Source organism: Acomys minous, assembly GCF_964271855.1.
Source record: "Acomys minous genome assembly, chromosome: 5".
Classification (NCBI taxonomy): domain Eukaryota; kingdom Metazoa; phylum Chordata; class Mammalia; order Rodentia; family Muridae; genus Acomys; species Acomys minous.
In genome coordinates, this window is record NC_140494.1 from 93639145 (window position 1) to 93648893 (window position 9749).

The 9749-nt window shown below is 42.0% G+C and overlaps 1 long non-coding RNA gene across 1 annotated transcript; it reads left to right on the plus strand.

Annotated features, from left to right (window-relative positions):
• Nucleotides 1–3222: 3222 nt before the first annotated feature.
• LOC311598245 lies at nucleotides 3223–9096 on the plus strand. The gene is made up of 3 exons (XR_014779522.1): nucleotides 3223–3325; nucleotides 8116–8220; nucleotides 8766–9096. It is a non-coding gene; the product is annotated as an uncharacterized lncRNA (long non-coding RNA).
• Nucleotides 9097–9749: the final 653 nt, after the last annotated feature.

Here is a 9749-nt window from a genome sequence, read left to right on the forward strand (position 1 = left end):
AGGATGCCAATAGGGGGTGGAAACACAAAGAGGGGTCTTAAGGGCAGACTCAGAAGTTGCTGCTAAATAGTGAAGAGACTAGGCAGTGAGGGTGACAAAGGATGAAAAAGTGAGAGCTCAGGAAGCCTGTGGCCAGTGATATCCACTGCAGAGGGACCAAATGAGAATCCATTCCTGTATCAGAAAGCTTCTCATACCTCAGCAAGAGCTCTGACTACTGAGGTGTTGGGAGCAGTCCAAATGCCAAAGGCTTTACAGTGGGAGGAACCTGAAGACCCGGGGACTGAATCTAGAAAACCAGCCATGAAAGGGTAAGATGCAAATGTTGGATGTGTGTACAGTGGAGTCAATGTTTGGCTGTGTGTACAGTGGAGTCAATGTTGGCTGTGTATACATTGCAGTCAATGTTGGCTGTGTGTACATTGGAGTCAACAGTACTTTCTGACTAGGCAAGCCCACACAGTGTCCTGGAGCAATTGCCTCAAGGTCAGCATTCTACCAAATAACACTCAAATGACAGTAGGACAGGTATGGCCTCACAGCAGCCAATGTAATGGGACACCTCCGAGAGAGCACTGAGGTCTCTTGAAAACTTCTCAGCAAACAAATGCTTTAAATGTGAACCATGTAGTCTTTCTTCCTTTTTTTTTAAGATGCAATTTTATTCATAGATTCTATGATATCAAAATCAAAATCAGAGTAAATTGACTTATTGAAAAGGAAAACCTACTCTAGAATTTAAAAAGAGAGGTTTAAAAAAAAAAAAAAGGAAGGCTAGACTTGTGGAGACAATACTAAAGAACAGAGTTGAAGAACTGCTGTTACCTGACTTCAAGACTCCTGTTGATTCCTAGAGGACTCCAGACCGTGATCTGCTGATAAAAGAAAGGCAACAGATTAGGGGACCAGAATGGAGGAAACTGAAACAGGCCCACACAAACAAGACCAAATGATTGATGGAGGAGCAAAGGCCTTAAGTCTTTGCAGGAAGAGAGAACACCTGGACATCCGTGTGAATTTTTTTATTTTAGGCAGACTTTCTACTCTTCACAAGTAGTAACCCAAAGTGAGCCAGAAAGCTAAATATAAAGTGTAAAAGAGAGAGCACTAGATCAGCTTCACATTCGTCTACACAACCACAGCTTTACCAGTAGCCTTCGCATGGTGCCATAGACACAATCCATGAAAGACAAAGTCAACGAGAGCTTGAGCTTGATCTAAACGCAAGTCCTGAACAGACCTCATATGAAAGTAGTTAGATGACAAATACACATACCAGGAGATTCCCAACAGCATGCAAATCAAATGAGGCTCGGCTATATGCCTGTTCAAGTAGCCAAAGTCCCAAACCCTGACAACACTAAGCAAAGAGGAGGATGGAGGATGATGGGAGGATGGGGACCTCTCAGTCACTGCTGGTGGGAATGAAAAATGGAGCAGCCACTTTGAAAGGCAGCTAGACAATCTCTTACAAATCTAAAGACTTAACTTTGCGTAAGATAGAAGATTAGGCACCCCATCCATGCAACTCAAAGTAAGTAAAAAAGAAAGAAAGAAAGAAAGAAAGAAAGAAAGAAAGAAAGAAAGAAAATCCTGATAAAACACAATCTCTACTCCTGCAAGAGACAATATCTGCAACCAAATTGGTCAAGCCAAACTTAAGCTCCCTGAAGAAGCAGACAAGAGTGTGCTGAGCATCTGTGCCAAACGCACCGAGCAGCTCAGACGAGATCAGTGCAAACCGCCAGAGAAGGACTTCCCTCACACACACTGGTGTCACGGGGACAGTTAACTGCCAAGAGCTGGACACACAATTGATCGTGAATCCTGATGACTTGAAGCCTCAGTCTGAGCTCACAGAGCTCCAACCAAGGTCAGAGGGAGCCATCAGATAGAAGTTTACGGCTTCCTCTCTCTGTACACGTTAGGGCCTGGGAACAGCTCCGGGGAAAGGCTGCTGCAGAGCCTGCACGGGATTAGGGAATAGTCCTGGATGTGGGGGTCTGGGCTGAAGTGTAATGCTGTGAGGTTGAGGCAGAGGCCTTGGCTGAATTCAGCAGGAACCCCCAGCGAGGACTTCCTGAAAGTTTCCCCAGGAGCTCGAGGGACGTTGAGATGAGTTGCTAGAGAGTTTATTAGAAGAGTAATTAATGCCTAGTCAGACAACAACATGGCAAGGACTCTGAGTAGGATTCAAGGCCCAGCCCCAGGAACAGATAGCATGGTGGAGGTTACAGAGGGCAGAGCCAGCTTTGTCAAGTTGACAGTTGTGGTTACCTAGGACAACACTAGAGATAGCCAAAGTAACCCTGACCATCCCGCTCCAAAGCAAAACAAAAACAAAAACAAAAACAAAAATCAATGCAGGCGGTATCACCTATGTGTTTTCAAGTTATACTACAGAGCCTTGTTGTGGTGGTCTAAGCATCCCAGCCATCGGCATCCCCATCACAGCAACTGTGACTACACCCACGAGATCGTCAAGATCTGGCCTGTTGGTGCTCCTTCACAGAAGAATGTCCAGAAAGTCATTAGACCCTCACCTGAGATTCCAGCCTTTGTTTCCTGTACCTTCCTCTCAGCTGCATGCAATTCTGTATAAGCTGCATATGGGCTAGCAGTCACAGGCGGTGGGTGAATATATTGTGTGTGGAAAGTTAATTAAAGAGGGGATTACGCTGTGCAACGGTGGAGAACTTGCCATCCATGCTGGATGACACCTTTCTGTGGTGTGGTTGTTTTGGAGTCAGTTTCCGGTGAGTAGACCATGACACAGGCTCTGTGAGTAAATCAATAAACTCATTGTATCCAGACTATACAAATAACTCAAAACCAACAAGAAATCAAACAACCCCAGCTATAAATGAACTAAATGAAATGGGCTCACAGTTCTCAAAAGGTAAACTACCAAGGACCAGTAAGTGTGTGAAAGTGCATTCCAAAGCACTCACTGTCAGAGAAATGCAAACAGAAACTACACTGAGAGTCTGTCTCACCGCAGTCGGAATTGCAATTAAGAAAACAACTAACAACAAACGCTAGTGAGGATGTGGGAGAAGGGAACTCTTATAAACAGTTGGCAGGAATGTAAATTATTAGTCCAGCCCCAGTGGAGGTCAGCATCCAGGCTCCTCAGAAAACTAAATATAGACCTACTAACATGACCTAGCTATGCCCTACTCCTGAGTATTTGCCTGAAGGACTCCAAGTCAACATTTAATGGACATACTTGCACATTGATGTCTACTGCAGCACTATTCACAGTGACTAAGCTATGGAGTGTATATCCACTATGGAATTATCTCAGCCACAAAGAAGAATGGAGGTAAGTCACTTGCAAGGAAAAAAAATGCACACAGCTGAAAAGAATCCCATTAAGCAGTTTGGGTTTTTCTTTCCAAGATAGGGTTTCTCTGTGTAGCCTTGACTGTCTTGGATTCACTTTGTAGACCAGGCTGGCCTTGAACTCACAGAGATATGCCTGTCTCTGCAGGCAATTACAAGCATGGGCCACTGGGCCTGGCTCCCATTAAGCAAATTTAGTCAGTCTCAAAAAGATAAATGTTACATGCTTTCACTTATTTATGGATTCTAGATTCTGTATAGACATAAAAATCATATGCATTAGCTAGGGTTGTTATTGCTGTGGTAAAAAAAAAATATCACGACCAAAAGCAATTTGGAGAGGAAAAGGTTTATTTCCTGTTGCAGCTTGTACCCCATCATCCACGGGAGCCAGGGCAGGAAGCCAGAGGCAGGAGCTGAGGCAGAGCTCTTAGAAAAGTTTGTTTTACTTGCCTGTTCCCTATGGCTTGCTCAGTTTGCTCTCTTATAGCACTTAAGATGACCAATCTACTACTCACAGTGAGCTGGGCCCTCCCACATTAATCACCAATTAAGAAAATGCACCACAGGCTTGCCAATAGATCTGTCTGGTGGGGTCATTTTCTTCTTGAGGTTCCCTCTTCCCAAATGACTCTAGCTTATATCAAGTTGACATAAAAAGAGTCATCCTATCATATAATACAGATGACATTAAAGTAGATGTGGCACTGTCTAGGGGTACAAAGGGAAAATGGAAGATAGAGGGGCCAGAAAGGAGAGAGCAGCAGAGACTTGAGGAAATATGCTGAAAGTACATCACACACTTACATGAAAATGGCCTCATGTAATCCAGTTATAATAATAAAAATACTTTAAACAATACTATTATATACTCCAGAATTCATTTTGTACATTTATTCAAAGCAGTTGGAAACTGTTCTTCACAAAAGCACACACATGACATGAATAGTAGATTTCTTCATAATTACCAAAAGTTGAATGCAAGCAAGACGCCTTTGTGTCTATGAACAGGCATCCTTCAGAAGATGGTCAGATACACTATAGTTGATCCAGAGGACTATTTTGCCATGCTGAGAAATATGACCTCTCAAGGCCCCAAAACCTATGAAAGAGCCTTAAACTAGCATTACTAAGGGATCCAATCTGAAAAAACTACTACCATATGATTCCAACTGTGTGACATTCTTCGAAAGACAAAACTATGGAGACGGTAGATCATGGTTGACAGAGGTTGTGGAAAAGTCGGAGGAACAGGGAAGCAAAGAGAATTTCAGGGCAGAGAGGCCACTCTATAGGGTGGTATGGGTGGATACATTTCATGCTTGTGTTGTGTTGATTTGGGGAAAGCTCATGGTCAACTGCCTTTCATCCCCCTACAGCCATAACCAGCTTTCGAAACTAGCTACGGAGATTAGACAGGCGTTCAAAAATAGAACTAACTTTAAACAGAAGGGACAGAAGTGCTAAGGCTGGCCGCTTTGCCTCGGGACAAACAATGGGCAGGTGGGTGGTTCTGCACTTACTGGTATTAGTGACAGGTGGGTGGGAGGGCTGAGGACAGATGAAGGCAAGCAGGAACTGGGGTTGTGTCTAGGGAGACGGAGACTTTCTTAAGGTTGGGAACTTTGTGGCAATACAAGAAGAGTGTTGATCACGGTGAAGCTGATGCTGGAATGGAGCTGTAACTGTAATTACCACCTGGCTCTCATTATTAAGGACGGGCTCTGAGGTCTTATGTGTTCACTTATTCAAGAGAATACCAAAGGTCTGACATTGGTCAGGGAGTTTTTGAGGCTTTGAAGTTATAAAGATAAGCAAAATTAGACAGTATTTCTACCACTGTTTCTGCTTACTCCATCACTACCATTTCTACTTAGGTTGCAGACAGCAGGAGGCAAAAAATTAAGAAAACACACAGAAATATGTCATTGCAAACCATACTTAGTACTTCAAAGAAATGTAAACAGAAAAAAAAAAAGAAGCTGTTGAGCTGGCCTAGAAAGTTTGTAATGACTGCTTTTCCTAATAACGTGTGAGGTGAGAGACAAAGCACTGAGCAGAGCTTAACAGGGAAGGAAAAAATTGGAAGAGCAGAAGTGACCAATGACATAATAAAATATGATGCTTTCAAAGAACGCAGAAAAGACCAAGGTAGTTGGAGTCCACAGCAGGTAGAGGGAGAGTGGCAGGAGAAGGAGCCAGCAGGGTGGGCCAAGCAAGGTGGTGCCAGACAATGAAGACCCAGTTAAAGAAGCGGGGAAAGAACGGGACTGCTTCCTGACTCAGTTCCTGGATGTATAATAATGCTACTCACACAGGCACAGCAAAATCTCCCTTTGTTATGTTGTTTTCTGAGAAGAACAAGCCTGGGATAAGATGATAAGTTAAATTTGGGATATGCTGAGCCACTTGGTACACACGTCTAGCAGACAGCTGAGTTATCTTTGAAGCTATGAGTGTGTGGGAGATAGCTCATGAAATAAATACACATGATAGAGAAAAATAGAGGACCTGCAGGGAATCTAGGGACCTTCAAGAATTTATTGTCCTTCATAGATGAAGACGAACTTGCAAAGGAACCCAAGAAAAAGATGAGAGAAAAGATGAGTAAATATTGTCAGAAAAAGACTGAAGAGTATGAGATGTCTCAAATGTATTAAAAAGCTTAAATAAGATTGGGTCTAAAGATTATTCCAACTTCAGAGATAGTTCAGTATTTACAAACTCTCAGTGGTGGGATGAGCCAGAATCTAGACAGAAGCTGACTAAAGAGTGGTGGGTAAAGACATCTCAGTCTTGAGACCAGACAACTTCTCCCAAAGGCATTGCTGGGAATATGGTAAGACCCATAGCTAGAGATAACGGTATTCTCAGGAGGATGTTTATTCCCGCCATTTAAATAGTAATGAAACAGATTTCTGCTTAGAGCCATGACGGAGTAATAAAGGCCAGGTTTACCCTCCTGCCTGACATAAAATCATCAACAATTAGATAAATACATGTTTACTATCTCTTATCTAAAATGTTCAAGACCAAAAGTACCTCAGATTTCAGAGATTTTTAGATTTTGGAATATTCACACATAATAATGAGATATATTGGGAAGGGAGCATGCATCTAGGCCAACATTATTTATGTTCTTATTAATCTATACTCCTAAGCAGAAGATACTACTACAAAAAATTCAATATTATTGTGTTTTGACTGTGACCTGGCACAAAAGGTCCAACACACCATTTCTGCATCTTAGTGCTATGTGAGCATTAATTACAAAAGGTTTACATTTTGAAGAATTGCATATTTTGTGTTTTTTATTAGGAATACTTAATGTGTATATCGGGAAAATGTTTTCTCAGACACTGGACAGAAAAAAAAGGATATAGAGCTCAGAGTCATGGATGGCCATAATTTATGACCTTGACCATGTTTCAAGGCTGTCGAGCATAGAAAGATGGTGCATGCAGTAGGCTTATGTTGAACAGACAAAGTCAAGAGTTCAGAAACACCAATTCAGCCAAAGTTTGCAGCACAGAATAGCAGTAAGGACAAAACTGACTAGAAGGGAAACCCCAGGAAACTGCATTACACTCATGAAAATTCACCAGAGTACCAATAGTCTCAGAAATAAAAAAAAAAAAACACTTAATAGATAAACCAGACCAATGATATGAAAGATATATATGCTTAAACTGAAAAACATCATTGATAGAAACTGAGGAAGGCCTAAGTATACTTGTGTGGAGAGAAATGATTCTAAAATATCTATCTGCATGGGTTACTAACTTTCTATTGCTATGACAAAATACCTTTCAGAAGCAAGTTAATGAAGAAAAGGGTTGTTGAGAGAGAGACAGCAGTTGGAAATGGCTCTGCCCATAGTAACAGGAGCTTATAGAGTGGCTTGCTATACCTTGGTGAAGGAGAGAGCTTAGGAAAAACATGGAAACAGGTATAATCTTCAAGACCTGCCCCCTAGTGGCCCACTTTCCCTAGCTGGACCCCAGCCCACAAAGTCTACCAGCTATCAAATAGCAGTCAACCAGCTGGGGACTGAGTATCCAAGCAAACAAACGAAAGGGCAACGTTTCACACTCAAACCTTGACGTTCTACCCTTGGCCCTCACAGGCATGTGGCTGCCTCATAATGCAAAGTGCACTTAATACACCTCAGAAGAACTTCCCTGAGCTGTCCCAACACTGTTCAACGGTTCATAGAGTCTCTGAGATGCAAGCAAACCCTTACCTGTGGATTCCTATAGAGCCAAAACAAAGTACATACTTCCAATACACAGTGTCATATTGTAATCGTTTCCTTAAATAAGAGTAGAATGGACCCAAGCAAGTTCAAAATGCAACATGGTAGACATCAAGCCCAGCATCTCACGTCCAGTGTCTGAGGCTCATGGTGACGTCATCTGGGTATGGTGGGCTTGGGTAACTCCATTTCTATTCCTTGCATCATGTGTGGCCTCTCTCTTGGGCCTGCTCCACTTGCTGCCTGGAGCTTACATTGGCATATGTACCACATTCCTGATATTTTTAACACTCTGGAGTCTCTTTTGAAACTCACAGTTCACTCTCACAGCTTTATACATCTATATTGTAGGGCCTTTCTTCAGAGACTCTGATCCTTCCGAGCACTGCCTGTCACCATTGCCTTTTTTTTTTCCCCCCTGGAATCTTGGTGCATAGCTCAGCGACCTTGTAACTGTTGTATTCTGGTGCCTGCAGAACAAGCACTACATGGGCAATGTCTACTTCTATTGACAGGCTGAGAAGTAGCTTACCCTCTTCGGTGCTTGACGACAATGGCCTATGAGTTTCTACGTGGATGAACCAGGAAAATTGCCTCCGCTGATAGCCCTGCTCAAAAAGGTGCCCTACAGGCTTCTCTTCTTTAAAACGAAAACAAAACTCTCTAATTAATTCGTACTTTTTTACACCGTGGAGACATCACTGGATGGGTGTCTTACCCTAAAGTCAGCTGTGCTGTTATCTAAGCAAACACTGAGGTGACTCTATAATAATGCCAATCTCTTTAACTACTACAACAAATATGGCTGCACCTGCTTTGTCTGTTCCTTTTAATACCCACAGTTCATTTCCTTGGCAAACTCAACATCTCTTATATTTCATGCTCCAATTTGTTGCTTTGAATTCTCGTGAATAAATCTGACTGGAAACAGCAAGTAGAAACGTAACTACAATATAAATCTGTGCTGACTTAAACTTTTTGCTGCCAAGTAAATTATTTAATTATTTTTAAGTTAACCTCAAATTTTCAGGTCCTGCACAGAATGTAAAAAGATGTCTTACCATAATGTAACATAAAGGGCCCCCACTCAATTTCCTTTTAAACTCCCTGTTTCTGCCAGAGAAGTCACTAGCACAATCTTTACTGTCCTCATTTCTATCAACAGTCTTCCAAATTGCCACCAGGATGGCTCATGAAGATCTGCCATGCCTCGAAGCTCCTCCCCAGCCCTCCTGTAAACCAGTTCTAAAGACCTAGCAATTGCATATGGTTGTATACTGCAGCAATAGCCCCACTTTCGGGTACCAATTTTCTCTCTGAGTAAGCTTTGTGCCACTGTGACAAAAACAAAAAGAAAAGAAAACAAAAAATGTCTGACAGAGCAACTTAATAAAATTGATTTGCTTTTGGGTCACAGTTTTAGGACTTATTAGTTCATTGTGGTGGAAAAGGTGTTTGGGTTCAGGTGGCTTTGTCCATAGTGGCAGATGCTTGTAGTCTGGGTTGTTATATCTGTGCATGTAAGGAAGCAAAGAGCTTGGGAAGAGCTCGGGACTGGTCAGCCTTGAAAGCCTGTCCCCAGTAATATACTTCTTCTAAATTTGCCACAATCTCATAGATTCCATGGCCTCCCAAAGCAATGCAACCATCCAGAGACCAAGTGCTCAAACATATGAGTCTATGCAGGGAAATTTCACAATCAAGCCATCTATAAACATATTAAATTTGTCTACATATTAAATGTCATTTCAGTCAAACTCTTACCTAGGTTGTCTGCATAAATTAACAAAGCAATCCTAATATACATGTGTTTCTCCTATAACCAAGAAGCTATTTGCACCTGATATCTGCTAGCAAAGGGAAAATCAGTTTTCTGCAATAGAGTGCCCCTGGGTATATCAGGCACACTTTAGGGCAAGGCCCATGCTTGTCTTACTGACTTTTGTTTGTTTTAATTTCCATTTTTGCATCTTGTAGGGTTTTATTTTTATTTCTTTGAAAAGAGAGAGCAAATAAAAATGCAATTCTGCTTAAAATGGGAAATCTTAGATGCAGGCAGAGTCGACGGCTGAACTCTGCCAAGACACGGCAAACAAGTCCTCAATAGTTCCTGCCTCACAAATATGTCTATCAGATATATTGGGCTAGA